General features: G+C 43.6%; 1 pseudogene; it reads left to right on the top strand.

Annotated features, from left to right (window-relative positions):
- Positions 1–9,096: 9,096 nt before the first annotated feature.
- On the top strand, positions 9,097–10,730 carry LOC142456357 (cysteine desulfurase pseudogene; annotated as a pseudogene).
- The last annotated feature ends 390 nt before the right edge of the window (positions 10,731–11,120 follow it).

Raw genomic sequence — 11,120 nt, 5'->3', positions numbered from 1 at the left:
ATACATACAGGCTCCAGCCCCATTCCAGTCACTGAAACTCCTCACCACTGTTGGACACTGATATGCTGTGGAACCCCGCCTAAACAGCAGTCTGACCCAACTCTATAGTAAGCCACAGGCAGCCCCAAAAAGCACCCTTATCAATAACACAGAGAAAGAGCTCCTGGCCCCCTGGTCTCCCAGAAACATGGTGCCTACCTCCACAAAGAGGTCAAGGAAGCATCAGCAAACCACATCACTCTCAATTAAAAAACCAGAGAGACAAAACAAGATGGCAGAGTAAATGACTGTCATAGACGAATCAGACTCAGATCTGCCACAAAAAGAAATCTTCAGAAAGCTGTTTGCAGCAATATAGGAGTTGAAGGAAGCAACACAGAATAAGGATGAAATGATAAAGGAGATGAAGTCCACAATTGAGGGGATGAACTCCATGATAAAGGGGATGAAGTCCACGCACCAAAAGGAAATACAGGTGCTAACAGGTGAGGTAGCAGAAGCTACACACAAGATCACAGAATTTACCATTAGACTAGAGGAGGCACAGAACCATATCAGCAATTATGAAGACACTCAGGCAGATCTCAGCAAATAAGAAAGACAGTCAAATAGGAAAATAAAATAGGCAGAAGTTAGCCTGAGATCAACAACAGATGATATGAAGAGGAACAATATTTGAATAGTTGGTTTACCAGAGCAGAACACAACAAACAAGTCTACAGCTAAAAGAGTGAAGGCATTTCTGGAAGCAAACTTTCCCACCTTAATGAATGAGACCCAATCATCAATACAGAAAGCAGAAAGGACACCAAGTAGACTAAACTCCAAGAGAACTCACCAAGGCATATAATAGTTAAAATATCCAACCTTGAGGAAAAAGAGAAAATTTTAAAAGCAGTAAGAGAAAGGAAGACGGTCACATACAAGGGAGCTCAGGTAAGAATGTGCTCAGATCTATCAGCAGAAACCATGAAGAGGAGGAGAGAGAAGAGCAACATCTTCTAAAAGATAAAAGAAAAAATGCCTGCCCAAGAATCCTCTACCCTGCCAAATTATCCATTAAGATAAATGGGGTATAAGGGTCTTCCAGGACAAGGAAAAACTCAAAGAATATGCTGCAAGACACCCAACCCTGTAGAAGATACTGGCTGATTCACGATGGTCAGAGGACCAACATCCACCAAGTACAAGCAGTAGACCCCCATATAGCCCAACTCTATCCAGAAGCCAATGTGCTGACAACAATTATCAAGATAATAGGGCCTCGGGGGCGGGGGGAAGGACAAGAATGGAGCCCCCCCCCCTACAATCACAGCATACTGATATTAAGGGAGATAAGAAAAAACACAATTCACCAAATGACAGCTATGAATCCACAGATCATGATAACTCTGAATTCCAATACCCTCAATTCATACATTAACAGTAAAAGGCTAAAAGACTGTCTTAGAAAACAACCCAACAATATTGCCTGCCAGAGACACATCTTACGTGCACAGACAAAAATAAACTAAAAATAAACAAAAATAAACTAAAAATAAAAGTATACCAGGCAAACGGCAACTTAAAAAAAAAAGCAGGAATGGCAATCCTAACCTTTGACAAAATTGACCTCAAGGTTAAACCATTAAAAGAATCATGGAGGGGAACTATATAATGCTCAAAGGATCAGTAAACCAGGAACATATTGAATATTTACTCTCCTAATAATAATACACCAGCAATATTTGTCAAACAAACTATTCAAAAGATGAAAAAAGGAATCACAGACTCAATAATCATAGTAGGTGAAATTAATATACCACTATCAGGGAAAGATAGATCACTGGGAAAGAAGCTCAGCAAGGAGGCTATAGAGATAAACAATATAATTAGGCAACTGTGTGGGAAAAGGAAAGATTTCTCCTAAATTGTCTCCCCCAAATATATGCCAAACTTAGTTGCTTGCTACACATGGTAAATGACTATGCAGTTGGAGGTCAACAGAAGTAAGGCAGGGGTTATTCTCCCTAAGGATCATCAGTCATCCAGAGCAAGCAGACACCAATGTTTATCCCACAATAAGTAGAGCCCACTCCCTTCTGATAAGGAGAGTAGTAGATTTTTTTTCCCTGAAGGAGCGCCCAGGGAGGTCATGCCCACTCAAGGATAACAAGGTTAGGCTGCCATCATTAATATTGGGTCTGCCCTTCTTGTCAAATGTATACTCCTAGTCCTTCCTCTTCCTATCATGTGTACACCCCTGGCTCATCCACTTCCCATTACACAAATGCCCATTGTATAGCCCCCTCCTATTACTTGTATTGCCTATTGTACAGCCCCTTCCTGTGACATGTGTGGTTACCTGTAATCACGACCCCCAAAGAGATATAAGCCTTGGTTAGCAAAGGACAGTCTCTCTGCTCTCCCTGGTGCTCACTTGCTCCCCCTTCCTCTCCCCCGTCCTTGATCCCCTGTTCCCTTTCTCCTTGCCTGCTTTCCTTCCCCTCTCTCCTGCTCTCTGTTCTCCCATCTCCTTGTGGACCACCAAGTGGGGCTGAAGTGAGCATGCTACCATGAAATGTGTGTGACTCCGTTATTTCAATCTCTCTTCTATTGCTCCTTAATCTCTGACGTTTTTATAATCTATATATAAAGAGAGATTATAGCCATACAATTGTGCCTATTGAACCCAGGATCAGTTGTGGGGGGCTAGTCCTTCCCACACACAACTGGACCTGATAGACATTTATAGTTTTTCCATCAAAACACAACCCAAAAAATCACATTCTTCTCAAACCCACATGGCTCATTTTCAAGAATAGACCACATGCTGGGACACAGTCAAGCCTGAGTAAATTAATACATATATATATAATTATATAATATATATAACTCAGACCTCTTTCTCAGATGGCCATGTCATAAAGCCGGAGATTAATAAAAGGGTGACCAGAAAAGCAAGGACAAACAATTGGAAGATGAACAACGATCTTCTGTGACATGAATGGGTACAAGCCCAGATTAGAAAGGAGATTAGGAAGTTTCTAGAAACTAATGAGAATGAGAATACAAGGTATCAAAACGTATGGGATACTGCAAAGACAATTATCAGAGGTAGCTTGTTATCAATAAATGAAAAAAGAAGAGAAAGGTATGACTGATATGTTATCACAAAACCTTCAGCAACTAGAACAGAGTCAACAGAACAACCCCTCTAGTAGCAAAAGAAAACAAATAATAAAAATCAAGGCAGACTTAAACCAGTGAAAAGACAGAAGAACAATTCGAAAGATTAATACAGCAAAAAGCTGGCTCTATGAAAGAATTGACAGACTGCTGGCAAACCTAACCAAGGAAAGGAAGGTGCAAACATCAATAGCCAGGATGAGGGATGAAATGGGGGAAATCACAACAGACTCCAATAAGATTAAAAAGATAATCACAATGTACTATGAAGGACTGTATGCTAGTGAATTCAAAAGCATGGAAGACATGGATACATACTTGGAAAAACAGTCTCTCCATAGATTATCCCAGACAGAGGTCAAGAACCTCAACAAACCCATAGCAAAAGAAGAAATAGATATAGTTATCAAGAAACTACCAACAAAAAAGGTCCTCAGACCAGATGGTTTCACAGGGGAATTCTACCAAGCATGCAGGGAAGAGTTGACACCAATCTCCACAAATTATTCCAGAGCATAGAAAAGGATGGCAAACTCCCAAACTCATTCTATGAAGCCAGTATAACTTTGGTACCCAAACAGGGAAAGGATCCCACCGGCAAAGAGAACTACAGACTGATATCGCTAATGAACATAGATGCAAAAATATTGAACAAGATATAGTCCAATAGAATGCAAAAGTATATAAAACATCGCATCCATCATGATGAGGTATGATTCATCTCAGGGATGCAGGGATATTTTAACATTCAAAAAGCCATCAATATTATACACCACATTAATAAGAAAAAGTATAAGAACCACATGATAATATTGATAGACACAGAAAAAGCACTTGACAACATCCAACACCCATTCCTAATTAAAACACTCATAAAGATAGGAATGAAAGGAAAATTGTTCAAGCTAATACAGGCTATCTATGAAAAGCCAACAGCCAACATCATAGCCAATGGAGAAAAGATGAGAACAACCCCACTGAAAAAAAGAACCAGACAAGGATGCCCCTTGTCCCCACTTCTATTCAGTGTCATACTGGAGGTCCTAGCTAACAACATAAGACAACAGAAGGACATTAAAGTTATCCAACTAGAGAGGAGGAGTTGAAACTATCACTGTTCGCTGATTACATGTTTCTGTACATTGAAAATCCCAAAATCTCCACAACAGGAGTACTTACCGCGTTAGAAGAATATGGAAGAGTGGTAGGATACAAAATCAACAAACTTAAGTCTATCAGTTTACTGTACATTGGACAGGATCATGGAAGAGAGAATCAAGAAGGCAATACCCTTCACAATAGCTAATTAAAAAATGGAAATATCTAGGAATATATTTAACAAAAAAAATCCATACAAGGTAAACTAAAAGACCCTACTACAAAACACCAAAAGTTACCTCCACAAATGGAAGAACATCCCATGCTTGTGGACTGGAAAACTCAATATAGTAAACATGTCCATCTTACCCAAAACACTTTCTAAGTTTAACGCTATTCTGATTCAAATACCAACAACCTTCTTCAAAGAATTGGAAAAACTGACCACCAATTTCATAGGGAGTGGAAAGAAGCCCAGAATTAGTAGAGAACTCCTCCAAAAGGATGACAGGCAGAGGACTTGCTTTACCTGATTTTAACACCTAATACACAGCCACAGTGGTCAAAACAGCATGCACTGGCATAATGTCAGACGAGTGGGAAAGAACAGAAAGCCTAGAACTAAAACCATCAGCAACTAAACAACTGACCTTCAATAAGGGCCCCAAAAGCATCAAGGTGGGGAGGTGGATGCCTTCTTTAACAAGTGGTGCTGGAAACAATGAATATCAACATGTAGATAAATGAAACAAAATGTTTACCTCACCCCATATACAAGAGCAAACTCAAGGTGCATCACAGACCTACAAGTAAAACCCCAAATCAATAGGACCATCAACAAAGGAATCAAGACTAGCCGAAGATCACAGGCCAGGCTCACACAATAGGGAAGGGTATACACCCAGGTGAACTGGAAATTGACAAATAGGATTGAGGTAGCTTATTGTGCCAACCTGGCTGATAAACACATGTGGGATTAATTGAAGGGAAGAGAGATAAATGGTTCAGTGAACCTCACCTTTCTTGTCTCTTGCTCTTTGATCATCTGACCAGTGTGCCTTGCTTGTTCTTTGCCTCCATTTGCAAGCTACACTACCTGTGGGACACCTAACCCATGGACCGTGTCGCTGTAATTTGAGGCTCCTTCAAGACCTGCTTTGCTACACCATTGGAATTTACATCTCTTGAGCTGGGGACTGTCGGACCCTGTAATCTGGCTGACTGTTGGTGACCTGCCTTGTTGTTTGCTGCCTGTGCCCGGATAGCCTGAATTGCTCTACAGAGGACTACTTGGTGACCCTCAAGATTTGAAGGACTGCCAGTGTCTCACAACTATCTCACAGGAATGAGTTGCACTGAGCCATTTTTACTGCTTTATGATTTAATTAACTGTTTATTTCTTATGATATATATATCTAGCTATCTGTATAAATATATATATATATATATAATTATTAGTGTTCTGGTTTTGTTTCTCTAGAGAACCCTGTCTAACACAGGATTTAATAAGAATAAAATGTGTGTGTGTGTGTGTGTGTGTGTTGAAAGACTTTACCAAGAGGGTAACAAGGCAACCCACTGTCCGGAGCCATGAGGCCCGGCCATTACTTGGAATTTATTAGGACTTGCCTGGAGCCATGAGGCCCAGCCATTGCTTGGCATTTATTAGGACCTGCTTGGAGCCATGAGGCCTGGCCACTACTTGGAATTTATTAGCCTGAGCTCTGGGCATTCTTCTACCCCAGCCTACATGACAGAGCACTGCAGCTGTAAAGCTTGAGCAAACAAGGGGTGATGCTCTTTAGATAAGCACCGTGTCCTGCATCCCCTTGATTAGGCAAAAGATCGTCTTCCCCTATGCTTGATTTATGTATACATGCCACTCCTCTGCGTACCTAATTGAAGACTGTAAGCCCTTACTGACTCATGGGCAGGGCACGCTCCCCTGAACTCCCTGATTGGCCTGTTGCCAAGGTAGCCTAATCTGCATGTGCGGCTGAGGCTCCCCCCTCTTGGCTGGCCGTTATAAGCTGTGACTCTTTGTTCATTAAAACAGGACTTGATCAGGATATTGTCTTGTCCTCATTCTCCGTGCCTCTTGTACCCCCTCCCAATTCCCACTCTCTCCTCCAGGATCCACGGTGAATGTCCCGCGGGACGGGACAACCCACAGACTGGGAGAGGATTTTTAGCAATGATACATCAGACAAAGGGCTTATTACTAAAATTCACAATATCCTCCTGGCCTGCAAAAAGAGGGAAACGGTTAAGCCACTGAGGAAGTAGGCAAAAAAACTAAAGAAATTTCACTAGGGAAGAGCCCACATGGCCAACAGACACACCACTGAGGTTAGCCCAAATCAGTGCGCAACAAGTGTTGGAGGGGATGTGGCGAAACAGGAGCTCTCCTCCACTGCTGGTAGTCATGCCTGTCAGAAGGGTGCGGTGAGCAAACAATGTCACAGATAGGGGATGAACTAGGGAATTAAATCAACAAAAAGTTGAACATAGAGATCCTGGGGATGCTAGTAGGCTAGCTGAGAGGAAGCACTAAGAGGTGGAAGTCGGGTGCGCGTGATGGTGGGGCAGGAGGAAAGTAAAAGGAAACGGAGGAATAATCTAGGAAGCAAAATTATGGATAGAGGTATAAGCAGAGGTATGTACATATGTGAATACATTAATCCACAAAAATAGAGGAATGGGCCTATGCACAGGTATTTATATGGCAATAGACTAAAGTGGTGGATGGACTTGGGGCCTCTTCTCATACCTTCCCTCAATACAAGAACATTTTGTTCTAACAAACAGGAATTCTGTGATGCCCATCCTCCCAGCACAATCGCTAAAGACAAAATGGGTGCATAAGTGTGGGATACAGAAGGATTTCTCCCAAGCTGTCTCCCTCAAATATATATGCCAGACAGCTGCTTGGGAATGACTATACTTGGAGGTCATCAGAAGTAGGTCAGGGGCTATTCTCCCTGAGAGCTATCAGCCATCGAGAGCAAGTAGCCACCACTGTTTATCCCACAACAAGTAGGGCCCACTCCCTTCTGATAAGGATTGTAGTCCTCTGTTTCCTTGTAGGAGACCCCAGAGAGGTCAAACCCGCCCAAGGATGATCAAGGTTAGGTCACCATCTTGGATCTAGGGTCCGCCCATCTTGTCACATGTATACCCCCAATCCCTCTTCCTATTGCATGTATGTCCCTAGACCACCCCTTCTGATTACTGTATTACCTATAGTACAGCCCCTTCCTGTGATGTATATCCTCACCTGTAATTAGGGGGCTTGCATGTTCCCAGAGAAGATAAAAGCCGGAGCTACCATTAAACTCTCTCTCTCCCTCCATGTGGGCTATCGAGTGGGGCTGAGGTGAGCATGCTATCATGAATTGTGACTGACTCCCATTTATTTCAATACTTCACTTCTATCTCTCATGCTCTCTATGACTTTACTATGATCTTTACTTATTATCGCTGTACAATTGCGCCTCCCGGACCCGTAATGATGTGTTAAGGGCTGGCTTCCCCTGACACATAAGCAAATGTTGTGAAGAAAGCAGATGGTGCCTGGCTATTAAAAGATATAGCATCCAGGGTATTAAAGGCTTGGAGTTAAACAATCCAGCAGAACGTCAACAAGCCCACGTAGAAAAGCACAGCAGCCTGTGCAAACATGAGGTGTCATTGGGACCGGGCAACAGGCATCAGAAGACCCATAACAAACAACCAAGCAAAAACATATTGTTGAGAATGAGTGGGGTGAGAGCAGAGATCCAAAGTCCAGCTGTAGACAAAGAGACATCCCACCACAGAGGAGCCACAGGGAAGGGATGAGTCAGTCAGGGCACAGTAAAGCACTGATAAAACACACAATATTCCTCTGTTCCCTGGAAACTTCTTCACCCTCCACTATCATGACCCCAGTGCTGCCTCACATCCGACTAGACCAGCGCATGTACACAGGTATAGATAAGAGATAAGAGCTCACAACACACACACACAAAAGAGCTCACAACACAAGGAATCCAAAAGCAGGAATAAGAATAGCAATATCAGAAGGGGAAAGGGAAAGGGGGAAGGGAGAACTGATCGCAATGATGGACACATAACCACACACACCCTTCCAGGGGGAAGAACAACAGATACCATGGGGAAAGGGAGACAGCGGTAGGTGTGAGCTATGAAAATAATAATCATTTATCATTTATCAAGGGGTCACAAGGGGGCGGGGAGGGGAGGAGAAATAGAGGAGCTGATACCAAAAGAAATAGAGGAGCTGATACTCAAAAGTAAGTAAATGTCTAGAAAAGAATGATGACAACATATGTACAAATATGCCTGAAACAATTGATGTATGGATTGTAATAAGAGTTGAAAGAGTTCCCAATAAAATGATCTTTTGATTTAAATTTTTTTTAATTTAAATTTTTTAAATAAAGTAATCACACAATATTATGAAAAATTGAACTCCAACAATTTTGAATATCTAAAAGAAATGGATAAATTTCTAAAAATGCATTATCACTGGTGGTGGTGCCATCAAGTCAGTTACAACCCATACCAACCCTCTGCCCAGCAGAAGGACATCCTGCCAGGCCCTGTGCCAGCCTCACAGTGTTCCTATGCTGGAGTCCATTGTTGCAGGCACTGTGTCATTCCATCGCCCTGAGAACCTGCCTCTCTTCTGCTGCCCCCTACTTTACAAAACATGATGTCCTTCTCCATGGACTGTAGAGAATCTCAAGAAGCCTATAGCATGAGAAGACATAGATCGAGTCATTAAAAAACTCCTCAACACTTCCGGGACTTTAGGGCCAAGGAGCAGTGTCGTGTTGGGTGGGAGACTGCCATCTCTATATACCATGTTGCTGCGAATCGCCTGGAAGCGAGTGGCCGCGACCTTGGTGGCAACCCCAGCGTCGAAGTCCTGGGGGGCCGTTCGGGGCTGCGCGTGCGCGTGGTACAGCATGCGCCCTCAGACACAACTCCTGCTCCAGAGGCAGAGACCGTGCTGCGACCTCTCTATTTGGATGTGCAATCTACCACTCCTCTGGATCCCCGGGTGCTTGATGCCATGCTTCATTACCTAGTCAACTACTACGGGAACCCACACTCCTGGACACATGCGTATGGCTGGGAAAGTGAGGCGGCCGTGGACCGTGATCGCCAGCAAGTAGCATCTCTGATTGGGGCTGATCCTCGTGAGATTATTTTCACTAGTGGTGCTACTGAATCCAACAACATAGCAATTAAGGGGGTGGCTAGGTTCTATAAGTCATGGAAAAAGCACTTGATCACCACTCAGACTGAACACAAATGTGTCTTGGACTCCTGCCGCTCACTGGAAGCTGAAGGCTTTCAGGTCACCTACCTGCCAGTGCAGAAGAGCGGGATCATCGACCTAAAGGACCTAGAGGCTGCCATCCAGCCAGATACCAGCCTGGTCTCAGTCATGACTGTGAATAACCAGATTGGAGTGAAGCAGCCCATTGCGGAAATAGGGCGGATTTGCAGTTCCAGAAAGGTTTATTTCCACACTGATGCAGCCCAGGCCTTTGGGAAGATCCCACTTGATGTCAATGACATGAAAATTGATCTCATGTGCATCAGTGGTCATAAAATTTACGGTCCAAAAGGAGTTGGTGCCATCTACATTCGCCGCCGGCCCCGTGTGCGTGTGGAGGCCCTGCAGAGTGGAGGGGGGCAGGAGCAGGGTATGCGGTCTGGGACAGTACCCACACCCCTGGTGGTGGGGCTGGGGGCAGCGTGTGAGGTGGCACAAGAGATGGAGTATGACCATGAGCGGATCTCAAAGTTAGCAGAACGACTGACAAAGAAGAGCATGAAGAACCTTCCCAATGTGGTGATGAATGGGGACCCTGAGCACCATTATCCAGGCTGTATCAACCTGTCCTTTGCATACGTAGAAGGGGAAAGCCTGCTGATGGCACTCAAGGATGTCGCCTTGTCCTCAGGCAGGGCTTGTACCTCTGCTTCCCTGGAGCCCTCTTATGTCCTAAGAGCGATTGGCACTGATGGATATTTAGCTCATTCTTCCATCAGGTTTGGCATTGGCCGCTTCACTACACAGTGGAGAAGTGCATCCAGCATGTCAAGTGTCTGCGAGAAATGAACCCTCTCTGGGAGATGGTACAAGATGGCATTGACCTCAAGAGCATCAAGTGGACCCAACATTGAAAGAGCAGCACGTGGTGAGGGCCTGGTCTCTCCTGCTTTACTGAACCATGCACACCAGACACCTTGTTACACCCAGAGGCCATTCCTTATTCAAACCAGAATTGCTATAGTCCAGTTGACTTCAGCATCAGCCCACCTCCAAGACAGAAATACAAGAAAACTCTTTCCCCAGCCTTGGCTCCTTTACCAAGAAATATTCCTTATTTCTCTCCTGGAGTCTTCCTCTAGTCTTATAATGGGTATACATTATCATCATGAAACTGTAGGGGGGGGGGGAAGAAACTGTAGGGAAATTCATTATGATGCTACTGTTGGATACGTTTGTGTCCTTGATGGGAAGAGAGCCAAAGAAACAAGAAGAATGTTCTTTGGGACCCTAGTGCTCTACATGGACATTTGAGTTGCTACTTTTTTGCTGCTGAGCTTGATTGGTTCCTTCAAGAACACATAGTCAACTAAGATTTTATCCTTTTTTGTGTTTCCAAAAGCCACCTCTTCATATTGATTATAGACCAAACAGCAAGTCACGAGGAAGGCTTTTGTCCTTCCTATTCTTATCCCCTTTCTTTTTACCTAACAGAGCTAGAAAAGGCCCATTGTTAAAATACTTTGTTTCTTTCCTTAAAATTTGTTGAATTACATATTGGAGA

The sequence above is a fragment of the Tenrec ecaudatus genome, chromosome 9 (genome assembly GCF_050624435.1).
Source record: "Tenrec ecaudatus isolate mTenEca1 chromosome 9, mTenEca1.hap1, whole genome shotgun sequence".
In the NCBI taxonomy this organism is placed as follows: domain Eukaryota; kingdom Metazoa; phylum Chordata; class Mammalia; order Afrosoricida; family Tenrecidae; genus Tenrec; species Tenrec ecaudatus.
This window is presented reverse-complemented; position numbering and strand designations above follow the sequence as displayed.